We start from the raw sequence: 12,709 nt of genomic DNA, 5'->3' as shown, positions 1-12,709 counted from the left end.
GTGTGTGAGGAAGCTGCTGGGCGCCCAGGGAGTCAGCCTCCGGGTGTGCGGGACTGCAGACCCCAGCCAGGGGCCCTGGGAGCCTGGTGCACTCCGTTTGGCGCTGAGTCTGGGCGGCCAAGCAACCGCTGAAGGAGCCCTGCACTAGCCCTTCCTTTCCCTGGCACAGAGCTCTTCCTCCTGGAGCCCTTGGCAGTGTGCAAGACACCGGCCCCTAAGCCCTTCCAAAGGCAGCCATGGGCCTAGGTTCAAAGGCAAGGCAGGAGCGGAGCTGCGGCCAGGAAGGCGCCAGTGGCGAATCCCAGCCTCGCGCAGCCTGCTCCTTCCAGGGCAGGAAGCCTAGCAGCGAGGCAAATCTGGGCAAGGCTTGCCCAGGGCAGAGCAGCCTCGCGCCAGCAACTCTGCGAGATCGGGCCTCTGAGCATAGCTGGATCTCTGCCGACCTGGAGGCGCACTCGGCTCCAGCCAAGTAGGGCTTGAGCCAAACGAGGCTGGGCTACCTCTTCTTCCCTCGAGGGGGCTGGCCTCCCAGCCAGCTGTTCACACGGCTTCCAGGTGGGGGCGCTCAGCGACTGGTGCAGGTCTTGGCTTAGGGGCTGCTTGCCCTTAGCTGGGGCTGTGGGCAGGAGCCCAGGCACGCAGGGGCAGGCCCCAACCAGCTGCACACGTCTCTGCTGGGGAGGAGAGCGCTAGGGAAGCTACGTGTGTGAGGCAGCTGCTGGGCATCCAGGGAGTCAGCCTCCGGGTGGGCGATGCTGCAGACCCCAGCCAGGGGCCTGGGAGCCTGGTGCACTCCTTGCGGGGCTGAGTCTGGGCGGCCAAGCAACCGCTGGAGGAGCCCTGCACTATCCCTTCCCTTACCTCGCACAGAGTTCTTCCTGCTGGAGCCCTTGGCAGTGTGCAAGCCACCGGCCCCTAAGCCCTCCCAAAGGACGCCTGGGGCCTAGGTGCAAAGCCGAGGGGGGAGCGGAGCTGAGGACAGGAAGGCGCCAGTGGCGACTCCCAGCCTCGCGCAGCCTGCTCCTTCCTGGGCAGGAAGCCTAGCAGAGAGGCAAGTCTGGGCAAGGCTCGCCCAGGGCAGAGCAGCCTCGCGCCAGCAACTCTGCCAGATCGGGCCTCTGAGCAGAGCTGGAGCTCTGCCGTCCTGGAGGCGCACTCGGCTCCAGCCAAGTAGGCCTTGAGCCAAACGAGGCTGGGCTGCCTCTTCTTCCCTCGAGGAGGCTCGCCTCCCCGCCAGCTCTTCACTCGGCTTCCCGGTGGGGGCGCTCAGCTACTCATGCAGGTCTTGGCTCAGGGGCTGCTTGCCCTGAGCTGGGGCTGTGGGCGGGAGCCCAGGCACCCAGGGGCAGGCCCCCACCAGCTGCACACGTCTCTGCTGGGGAGGAGAGCGCTAGGGAAGCTACGTGTGTGAGGCAGCTGCTGGGCGCCCAGGGAGTCAGCCTCCGGGAGTGCGGGGCTGCAGACAAGAGCCTCGGGCCAAGGGAGGCTGGTGCACTCCGTTCGGCGCTGAGTCTGGGCGGCCAAGCAACCGCTGGAGGAGCCCTGCACTTGCCTTTCCTTCCCTCTCACAGAACTCTCCCTGCTGGAACCCTTGGCAGTGTGCAAGCCACCGGCCCCTAAGCCCTCCCTAAGGACGCCTGGGGCCTAGGTGCAAAGGCAAAGCAGGAGCAGAGCTGAGGCCAGGAAGGGGCCAATGGCGTCTCCCAGCCTCGCGCAGCCTGCTTCTTCCGGGCAGGAAGCCTAGCAGCGAGGCAAGTCTGGGCAAGGATCGCCCAGGGCAGAGCAGCCTCGCGCCAGCAACTCTGCCAGATCGGGCCTCTGAGCAGAGCTGGAGCTCTGCCGTCCTGGAGGCGCACTCGGCTGCAGCCAAGTAGGGCTTGAGCCAAACGAGGCTGGGCTGCCTCTTCTTCCCTCGAGGAGGCTCGACTCCCCGCCAGCTGTTCACTCGGCTTCCAGGTGGGGGCGCTCTGCGCCTCCTGCAGGTCTTGGCTCAGGGGCTGCTTGCCCTGAGCTTGGGCTGTGGGCGGGAGCACAGGCACTCAGGGGCAGGCCCCAACCAGCTGCACACCACTCTGCTGGGGAGGAGAGTGCTAGGGAAGCTACGTGAGGCAGCTGCTGGGCGCCCAGGGAGTCAGCCTCTGGGTGTGCGGGGCTGCAGACCCCAGCCAGGGGCCCTGGGAGCCTGGTGCACTCCGTTTGGCGCTGAGTCTGGGCGGCCAAGCAACCGCTGAAGGAGCCCTGCACTATCTCTTCCTTTCCCGGGCACAGAGCTCTTCCTGCTGGAGCCCTTGGCAGTGTGCAAGACACCGGCCCCTAAGCCCTTCCAAAGGAATCCAGGGGACTAGGTTCAAAGGCGAGGCAGGAGCGCAGCTGCGGCCAGGAAGCCGCCAGTGGCGAATCCCAGCCTCGCGCAGCCGGCTCCTTCCTGGGCAGGAAGCCTAGCAGCGAGGCAAGTCTGGGCATGGCTTGCCCAGGGCAGTGCAGCCTCGCGCCAGCAACTCTGCCAGATCGGGCCTCTGAGCAGAGCTGGAGCTCTGCCGACCTGGAGGCGCACTCGGCTCCAGCCAAGTAGGGCTTGAGCCAAACGAGCCTGGGCTACCTCTTCTTCGCTCGTGGGGGCTCGCCTCCCTGCCAGCTGTTCACTCGGCTTCCAGGTGGGGGCGCTCTGCGCGTCCTGCAGGTCCTGGCTCAGGGGCTGCTTGCCCTGAGCTGGGGCTGTGGGCGGGAGCCCAGACACGCAGGGCCAGGCCCCAACCAGCTGCACACGTCTCTGCTGGGGAGGAGAGCGCTAGGGAAGCTACGTGTGTGAGGCGCTCAGCGACTGGTGCAGGTCTTTGCTCAGGGGCTGCTTGTCCTGATCTGGGGCTGTGGGCGGGACCCCGGCAGGCTGGGCCAGGCCCCAACCAGCTGCACACGTCTCTGCTGGGGAGGAGAGCGCTAGGGAAGCTACGTGTGTGAGGCAGCTGCTGGGCGCCCAGGGAGTCAGCCTCCGGGTGTGCGGGGCTGCAGACCCCAGGCAGGGGCCCTGGGAGCCTGTTGCACTCCGTGCAGCACTGAGTCTGTGCGGCCAAGCAACCTCTGGCGGAGCCCTGCACTAGCCCTTCCTTTCCCTGGCACAGAGTTCTTCCTGCTGAAGCCCTTGGCAGTGTGCAAGCCACCGGCCCGTAAGCCCTCCCAAAGGACGCCTGGGGCCTAGGTGCAAAGGCAAGGAGCGAGGGGACCTGAGGCCAGGAAGGCACCAGTGGCGTCTCCCAGCCTCGCGCAGCCTGCTACTTCCAGGCAGGAAGCCTAGCAGCGAGGAAAGTCTGGGCAAGGCTCGCCCAGGGCAGAGCAGCCTCGCGCCAGCAACTCTGCCAGATGGGGCCTCTGAGCAGAGCTGGAGCTCTGCCGTCCTGGAGGCGCACTCGGCTCCAGCCAAGTAGGGCTTGAGCCAAACGAGGCTGGGCTGCCTCTTCTTCCCTCGAGGAGGCTCGCCTCCCCACCAGCTGTTCACTCGGCTTCCAGGTGGAGGCGCTCTGCGCGTCCTGCAGGTCCTGGCTCAGGGGCTGCTTGCCCTGAGTTGGGGCTGTGGGCGGGAGCCCAGACACGCAGGGCCAGGCCCCAACCAGCTGCACACGTCTCTGCTGGGGAGGAGAGCGCTAGGGAAGCTACGTGTGTGAGGAAGCTGCTGGGCGCCCAGTGAGTCAGCCTCCGGGTGTACGGGGCTGCAGACCTCAGCCAGGGGCCATGGGAGCCTGGTGCACTCCGTGCGGCGCTGAGTCTGGGCGGCCAAGCAACCGCTGGAGGAGCCCTGCACTGCCCTTCTCTTCCCTCGCACAGAGCTCTTCCTGCTTGAGCCCTTGGCAGTGTGCAAGCCACCGGCCCCTAAGCCCTCCAAAGGACGCCTTGGGCCTAGGTGCAAAGGCAAGGCAGGAGAGGAGCTGCGGCCAGAAAGGCGCCAGTGGCATCTCCCAGCCTCGCGCAGCCTGCTTCTTCCGGGCAGGAAGCCTAGCAGCGAGGCTAGTCTGGGAAAGGCTCGCCCAGGGCAGAGCAGCCTCGCGCCAGCAACTCTGCCTTATCGGGCCTCTGAGCAGAGCTGGAGCTCTGCCATCCTGGAGGCGCACTCGGCTCCAGCCAAGTAGGGCTTGAGCCAAACGAGGCTGGGCTGCCTCTTCTTCCCTCGAGGGGGCTCGCCTCCCCGCCAGCTGTTCATTCGGCTTCCAGGTGGGGAGGCTCAGCGACTCATGCAGGTCGTCGCTCAGGGGCTGCTTGCCCTGAGCTGGGGCTGTGGGCGGGAGCCCAGACACGCAGGGGCAGGCCCCTACCAGCTGCACACGTCTCTGCTGGGGAGGAGAGCGCTAGGGAAGCTACGTGTGTGAGGCAGCTGCTGGGCGCCCAGGGAGTCAGCCTCCGGTTGTGCGGGGCTGCAGACCCCAGCCAGGGGCCTTGGGAGCCTGGTGCACTCCGTGCGGGGCTGAGTCTGGGCAGCCAAGCAACCGCTGGAGGTGCCCTGCACTAGCACTTCCTTTCCCTGGCACAGAGCTCTTCCTCCTGGAGCCCTTGGCAGTGTGCAAGACACGGGCCCCTAAGCCCTTCCAAAGGAAGCCAGGGGCCTAGGTTCAAATGCAAGGCAGGAGCGGAGCTGCAGCCAGGAAGGCGCCAGTGGCGTGTCCCAGCCTCGCGCAGCAGGCTCCTTCCGGGCACGAAGCCTAGCAGCGAGGCACGTCTGGGCAAGGCTCGCCCAGGGCAGAGCAGCCTCGCGCCAGCAACTCTGCCAGATCGGGCCTCTGAGCCGAGCTGGAGCTCTGCCGTCCTGGAGGCGCACTTGGCTGCAGCCAAGTAGGGCTTGAGCCAAACGAGGCTGGGCTGCCTCTTCTTCCCTCCAGGAGGCTCGCCTCCCCGCCAGCTATTCACTCGGCTTCCAGGAGGAGGCGCTCTGCGCGTCCTGCAGGTCCTGGCTCAGGGGCTGCTTGCCCTGAGCTGGGGCTGTGGGCGGGAGCCCAGGCACTCAGGGGCAGGCCCCAACCAGGTGCACACGTCTCTGCTGGGGAGGAGAGCGCTAGGGAAGCTACGTGTGTGAGGCAGCTGCTCGGCGCCCAGGGAGTCAGCCTCCGTGTGTGCGGGGCTGCAGACCCCAACCAGGGGCCCTCGGAGTCTGGTGCACTCCGTGCGGCGCTGAGTCTGGGCGACCAAGCAACCGCTGGAGGTGCCCTGCACTAGCCCTTCCTTTCCCTGGCACAGAGCTCTTCCTCCTGGAGCCCTTGGCAGTGTGCAAGACACCGGCCCCTAAGCCCTTCCAAAGGAAGCCAGGGGCCTAGGTTCAAAGGCAAGGCAGGAGCGGAGCTGCGGCCAGGAAGGCGCCAGTGGCGTTTCCCAGCCTCGCACAGCCGGCTCCTTCCTGGGCAGGAAGCCTAGAAGCGAGGCAAGTCTGGGCAAGGCTTGGGCAGGGCAGAGCAGCCTCACGCCAGCAACTCTGCCAGATCGGGCCTCTGAGCAGAGCTGGAGCTCTGCCGACCTGGAGGCGCACTCGGCTCCAGCCAAGTAGGGCTTGAGCCAAAGAGGCTGGGCTGCCTCTTCTTCCCTCGAGGAGGCTCGCCTCCCCGCCAGCTGTTCACCCGGCTTCCAGGTGGGGGCGCTCTGGGCCTCCTACAATTCCTGGCTCAGGGGCTCCTTACCCTGAGCTGGGGCTGTGGACGGGAGCCCAGGCACGCAGGGGCAGGCCCCAACCAGCTGCACAGGTCTTTGCTGGGGAGGAGAGCGCTAGGGAAGCTACGTGTGTGAGGCAGCTGCTGGGCGCCCATGGAGTCAGCCTCCGGGTGTGCGGGGCTGCAGACCCCAGCCAGGGGCCCTGGGAGGCTGGTGCACTCCGTTCGGCACTGAGTCTGGGCGGCCAAGCAACCGCTGGAGGTGCCCTGCACTTGCCTTTCCTTCCCTCTCACAGAGCTCTCCCTGCTGGAACCCTTGGCAGTGTGCAAGCCACCGGCTCCTAAGCCCTCCCTAAGGACACCTGGGGCCTAGGTGCAAAGGCAAGGCAGGAGCGGAAATGAGGCCAGGAAGGCGCCAGTGGCGTATCCAAGCCTCGCGCAGCCTGCTCCTTCCGGGCAGGAAGCCTAGCAGCGAGGCAAGTGTGGGCAAGGCTCGCCCAGGGCAGAGCAGCCTCGCGCCAGCAACTCTGCCAGATCGGGCCTCTGAGCAGACCTGGAGCTCTGCCGTCCTGGAGGCGCACTCGGATCCAGCCAAGTAGGGCTTGAGCCAAAGGAGGCTGGGCTGCCTCTTCTTCCCTCGAGGGGGCTCGCCTCCCCGCGAGCTGTTCACTCGGCTTCCAGGTGGGGGCGCTCAGCGACTCGTGCAGGTCTTGGCTCAGTGGCTGCTTGCCCTGAGCTGGGGCTGTGGGCGGGAGCCCAGGCACGCAGGGGCAGGCCCCAACCAGCTGCACACGTCTCTGCTGGAGAGGAGAGCGCTAGGGAAGCTACGTGTGTGAGGCAGCTGCTGGGCGCCCAGGGAGTCAGCCTCCGGGTGTGCAGGGTTGCAGACCCCAGCCAGGGGCCCTGGGAGCCTGGTGCACTCCGTGGGGCAATGAGTCTGGGCGGCCAAGCAACCGCTGGAGGAGCCCTGCTCTAGCCCTTCCTTTCCCTGGCACAGAGCTCTTCCTGCTGAGGCCCTTGGCAGTGTGCAAGCCACCGGCCCCTAAGCCCTCCCAAAGGACGCCTGGGGCCTAGGTGCAAAGGCAACGCAAGAGCAGAGATGAGGCCAGGAAGGGGCCAATGGCGTCTCCCAGCCTCGCGCAGCCGGCTCCTTCCTGGGCAGGAAGCCTAGCAGCGAGGCAAGTCTGGACAAGGCTCGCCCAGGGCAGAGCAGCCTCGCGCCAGCAACTCTGCTTGATCGGGCCTCTGAGCAGAGTTGGAGCTCTGCCGTCCTGGATGCGCACTTGGCTCCAGCCAAATAGGGCTTGAACCAAACTAGGCTGGGCTGCCTCTTCTTCCCTCGAAGGGGCTCGGCTCCACCGCCAGCTGTTCACTCGGCTTCCAGGTGGGGGCGCTCAGCGACTCATGCAGGTCTTCTCTCAGAGGCTGCTTGCCCTGAGCTGGGGCTGTGGGTGGGAGCCCAGGCACCCAGGGGCAGGCCCCCACCAGCTGCACACGTCTCTGCTGGGGAGGAGAGCGCTAGGGAAGCTACGTGTGTGAGGCAGCTGCTGGGCGCCCAGGGAGACAGCCTTCGGGTGTGCGGGGCTGCAGACCCCAGGCAGGGGCCCTGGGAGCCTGTTGCACTCCGTGCAGCACTGAGTCTGTGCGGCCAAGCAACCTCTGGCGGAGCCCTGTACTAGCCCTTCCTTTCCCTGGCACAGAGTTCTTCCTGCTGAAGCCCTTGGCAGTGTGCAAGCCACCGGCCCGTAAGCCCTCCCAAAGGACGCCTGGGGCCTAGGTGCAAAGGCAAGGAGCGAGGGGAGCTGAGGCCAGGAAGGCACCAGTGGCGTCTCCCAGGCTCGCGCAGCCTGCTCCTTCCTGGGCAGGAGGACCAGCAGCGAGTCAAGTCTGGGCAAGGCTCGCCCAGGGCAGAGCAGCCTCGCGCCAGCAATTCTGCCATATCGGGCCTCTGAGCAGAGCTGGAGCTCTGCCGTCCTGGAGGCACACTCGGCTTCAGCCAAGTAGGGCTTGAGCCAAAGGAGGCTGGGCGGCCTCTTCTTCCCTCGAGGAGGCTCGCCTCCCCGCCAGCTGTTCATTCGGCTTCCAGGTGGGGAGGCTCAGCGACTCATGCAGGTCTTCGCTCAGGGGCTGCTTGCCCTGAGGTGGGGCTGTGGGCGGGAGCCCAGGCACGCAGGGGCAGGCCCCAACCAGCTGCACAGGTCTTTGCTGGGGAGGAGAGCGCTAGGGAAGCTACGTGTGTGAGGCAGCTGCTGGGCGCCCAGGGAGTCAGCCTCCAGGTGTGCGGGGCTGCAGACCCCAGCCAGGGGCCCTGGGAGCCTGGTGCACTCCGTTTGGCGCTGAGTCTGGGCGGCCAAGCAACTGCTGGAGGTGCCCTGCACTAGCCCTTCCTTTCCCTGGCACAGAGCTCTTCCTCCTGGAGCCCTTGGCAGTGTGCAAGCCACCAGCCCCTAAGCCCTCCCAAAGGACGCCTGGGGCCTAGGTGCAAAGGCATGGCAAGAACAGAGATGAGGCCAGGAAGGGGCCAATGGCGTCTCCCAGCCTCGCGCAGCCTGCTTCTTCCGGGCAGGAAGCCTAGCAGCGAGGCATGTCTGGGCAAGGCTCGCCCAGGGCAGAGCAGCCTCGCGCCAGCAACTCTGCTTGATCGGGCCTCTGAGCAGAGCTGGAGCTCTGCCGTCCTGGAGGCGCACTCGGCTCCAGCCAAGTAGGGCTTGAGCCAAACGAGGCTGGGCTGCCTCTTCTTCCCTCGAAGGGGCTCGGCTCCCCGCCAGCTGTTCACTCGGCTTCCAGGTGGGGGCGCTCAGCGACTCATGCAGGTCTTCGCTCAGGGGCTGCTTGCCCTGAGCTGGGGCTGTGGGCTGGGGCCCAGGCACCCAGGGGCAGGCCCCCACCAGCTGCACACGTCTCTGCTGGGGAGGAGAGCGCTAGGGAAGCTACGTGTGTGAGGCAGCTGCTGGGCGCCCAGGGAGTCAGCCTCCCAGTGTGCGGGGCCTCAGACCCCAGCCAGGGGCCCTGGGAGCCTGGTGCACTCCGTGGGGCGCTGAGTCTGGGCGGCCAAGCAACCGCTGGAGGAGCCCTGCACTGCCCTTCTCTTCCCTCGCACAGAGCTCTTCCTGCTTGAGCCCTTGGCAGTGTGCAAGCCACCGGCCCCTAAGCCCTCCAAAGGACGCCTGGGGCCTAGGTGCAAAGGGGAGGGGGGAGCCGAGCTGAGGTCAGGCAGTCGCCAGTGGCGACTCCCAGCCTCGCGCAGCCTGCTCCTTCCTGGGCAGGAGGACCAGCAGCGAGTCAAGTCTGGGCAAGGCTCGCCCAGGGCAGAGCAGCCTCGCGCCAGCAATTCTGCCATATCGGGCCTCTGAGCAGAGCTGGAGCTCTGCCGTCCTGGAGGCACACTCGGCTTCAGCCAAGTAGGGCTTGAGCCAAAGGAGGCTGGGCGGCCTCTTCTCCCCTCGAGGAGGCTCGCCTCCCCGCCAGCTGTTCACTCGGCTTCCAGGTGGGGGCGCTCTGCGCGTCCTGCAGGTCCTGGCTCAGGGGCTGCTTGCCCTGAGCTGGGGCTGTGGGCGGGAGCCCATACACGCAGGGCCAGGCCCCAACCAGCTGCACACGTCTCTGCTGGGGAGGAGAGCACTAGGGAAGCTACGTGTGTGAGGCAGCTGCTGGGCGCCCAGGGAGTCAGCCTCCCGGTGTGCGGGGCTGCAGACCCCAGCCAGGGGCCCTGGGAGCCTGGTGCACTCCGTGCGGCGCTGAGTCTGGGCGGCCAAGCAACCGCTGGAGGAGCCCTGCACTGCCCTTCTCTTCCCTCGCACAGAGCTCTTCCTGCTTGAGCCCTTGGCAGTGTGCAAGCCACCGGCCCCTAAGCCCTCCAAAGGACGCCTGGGGCCTAGGTGCAAAGGCAAGGCAGGAGCGGAGCTGAGGCCAGAAAGGCGCCAGTGGCGTCTCCCAGCCTCGCGCAGCCTGCTTCTTCCGGGCAGGAAGCCTAGCAGCGAGGCTAGTCTGGGAAAGGCTCGCCCAGGGCAGAGCAGCCTCGCGCCAGCAACTCTGCCTTATCGGGCCTCTGAGCAGAGCTGGAGCTCTGCCATCCTGGAGGCGCACTCGGCTCCAGCCAAGTAGGGCTTGAGCCAAACGAGGCTGGGCTGCCTCTTCTTCCCTCGAGGGGGCTCGCCTCCCCGCCAGCTGTTCATTCGGCTTCCAGGTGGGGAGGCTCAGCGACTCATGCAGGTCTTCGCTCAGGGGCTGCTTGCCCTGAGGTGGGGCTGTGGGCGGGAGCCCAGGCACGCAGGGCCAGGCCCCAACCAGCTGCACACGTCTCTGCTGGGGAGGAGTGCGCAAGGGAAGCTACGTGTGTGAGGCAGCTGCTGGGCGCCCAGGGAGTCAGCCTCCGGGTGTGCGGGGCTGCAGACCCCAGCCAGGGGCCCTGGGAGCCTGGTGCACTCCGTTTGGCGCTGAGTCTGGGCGGCCAAGCAACTGCTGGAGGTGCCCTGCACTAGCCCTTCCTTTCCCTGGCACAGAGCTCTTCCTCCTGGAGCCCTTGGCAGTGTGCAAGCCACCGGCCCCTAAGCCCTCCCAAAGGACGCCTGGGGCCTAGGTGCAAAGGCATGGTAAGAGCAGAGATGAGACCAGGAAGGGGCCAATGGCGTCTCCCAGCCTCGAGCAGCCTGCTTCTTCCGGGCAGGAAGCCTAGCAGCGAGGCAAGTCTGGGCAAGGCTCGCCCAGGGCAGAGCAGCTTCGCGCCAGCAACTCTGCTTGATCGGGCCTCTGAGCAGAGCTGGAGCTCTGCCGTCCTGGAGGCGCACTCGGCTCCAGCCAAGTAGGGCTTGAGCCAAACGAGGCTGGGCTGCCTCTTCTTCCCTCGAAGGGGCTCGGCTCCCCGCCAGCTGTTCACTCGGCTTCCAGGTGGGGGCGCTCAGCGACTCATGCAGGTCTTCGCTCAGGGGCTGCTTGCCCTGAGCTGGGGCTGTGGGCCGGGGCCCAGGCACCCAGGGGCAGGCCCCCACCAGCTGCACACGTCTCTGCTGGGGAGGAGAGCGCTAGGGAAGCTACTTGTGTGAGGCAGCTGCTGGGCGCCCAGGGAGTCAGCCTCTGGGTGTGCGGGGCTGCAGACCCCAGCCAGGGGCCCTGGGAGCCTTTTGCACTCCGTGCGGCGCTGAGTCTGGGCGGCCAAGCAACCGCTGGAGGAGCCCTGCTCTAGCCCTTCCTTTCCCTGGCACAGAGCTCTTCCTGCTGTAGCCCTTGGCAGTGTGCAAGCCACGGCCCCTAAGCCCTCCCAAAGGACGCCTGGGGCCTAGGTGCAAAGGCAAGGCAGGAGCGGAGCTGCGGCCAGGAAGGCGCCAGTGGCGTTTCCCAGCCTCGCGCAGCCGGCTCCTTCCTGGGCAGGAAGCCTAGAAGCGAGGCAAGTCTGGGTCAGGCTCGCCCAGGGCAGAGCAGCCTCGCGCCAGCAACTCTGCCAGATCGGGCCTCTGAGCAGAGATGGAGCTCTGCCGACCTGGAGGAGCACGCGGCTCCAGCCAAGTAGGGCTTGAGCAAAACGAGGCTGGGCTGCCTCTTCTTCCCTCGAGGAGGCTCGCCTCCCCGCCAGCTGTTCACCCGGCTTCCAGGTGGGGGCGCTCTGGGCCTCCTACAATTCATGGCTCAGGGTCTCCTTTCCCTGAGCTGGGGCTGTGGACGGGAGCCCAGGCACGCAGGGGCAGGCCCCAACCAGCTGCACAGGTCTTTGCTGGGGAGGAGAGCGCTAGGGAAGCTACGTGTGTGAGGCAGCTGCTGGGCGCCCAGGGAGTCAGCCTCCGGGTGTGCGGGGCTGCAGACCCCAGCCAGGGGCCCTGGGAGCCTGGTGCACTCCGTTTGGCGCTGAGTCTGGGCGGCCAAGCAACTGCTGGAGGTGCCCTGCACTAGCCCTTCCTTTCCCTGGCACAGAGCTCTTCCTCCTGGAGCCCTTGGCAGTGTGCAAGCCACCGGCCCCTAAGCCCTCCCAAAGGACGCCTGGGGCCTAGGTGCAAAGGCATGGCAAGAGCAGAGATGAGGCCAGGAAGGGGCCAATGGCGTCTCCCAGCCTCGCGCAGCCTGCTTCTTCCGGGCAGGAAGCCTAGCAGCGAGGCATGTCTGGGCAAGGCTCGCCCAGGGCAGAGCAGCCTCGCGCCAGCAACTCTGCTTGATCGGGCCTCTGAGCAGAGCTGGAGCTCTGCCGTCCTGGAGGCGCACTCGGCTCCAGCCAAGTAGGGCTTGAGCCAAACGAGGCTGGGCTGCCTCTTCTTCCCTCGAAGGGGCTCGGCTCCCCGCCAGCTGTTCACTCGGCTTCCAGGTGGGGGCGCTCAGCGACTCATGCAGGTCTTCGCTCAGGGGCTGCTTGCCCTGAGCTGGGGCTGTGGGCTGGGGCCCAGGCACCCAGGGGCAGGCCCCCACCAGCTGCACACGTCTCTGCTGGGGAGGAGAGCGCTAGGGAAGCTACGTGTGTGAGGCAGCTGCTGGGCGCCCAGGGAGTCAGCCTCCCAGTGTGCGGGGCCTCAGACCCCAGCCAGGGGCCCTGGGAGCCTGGTGCACTCCGTGGGGCGCTGAGTCTGGGCGGCCAAGCAACCGCTGGAGGAGCCCTGCACTGCCCTTCTCTTCCCTCGCACAGAGCTCTTCCTGCTTGAGCCCTTGGCAGTGTGCAAGCCACCGGCCCCTAAGCCCTCCAAAGGACGCCTGGGGCCTAGGTGCAAAGGGGAGGGGGGAGCCGAGCTGAGGTCAGGCAGTCGCCAGTGGCGACTCCCAGCCTCGCGCAGCCTGCTCCTTCCTGGGCAGGAGGACCAGCAGCGAGTCAAGTCTGGGCAAGGCTCGCCCAGGGCAGAGCAGCCTCGCGCCAGCAATTCTGCCATATCGGGCCTCTGAGCAGAGCTGGAGCTCTGCCGTCCTGGAGGCACACTCGGCTTCAGCCAAGTAGGGCTTGAGCCAAAGGAGGCTGGGCGGCCTCTTCTCCCCTCGAGGAGGCTCGCCTCCCCGCCAGCTGTTCACTCGGCTTCCAGGTGGGGGCGCTCTGCGCGTCCTGCAGGTCCTGGCTCAGGGGCTGCTTGCCCTGAGCTGGGGCTGTGGGCGGGAGCCCATACACGCAGGGCCAGGCC

Source organism: Ovis canadensis, chromosome 11 (assembly GCF_042477335.2).
Source record: "Ovis canadensis isolate MfBH-ARS-UI-01 breed Bighorn chromosome 11, ARS-UI_OviCan_v2, whole genome shotgun sequence".
Classification (NCBI taxonomy): Eukaryota; Metazoa; Chordata; class Mammalia; order Artiodactyla; family Bovidae; genus Ovis; species Ovis canadensis.
The sequence above is the reverse complement of the archived record's forward strand: the minus strand, read 5'-3'. Positions refer to the sequence as shown.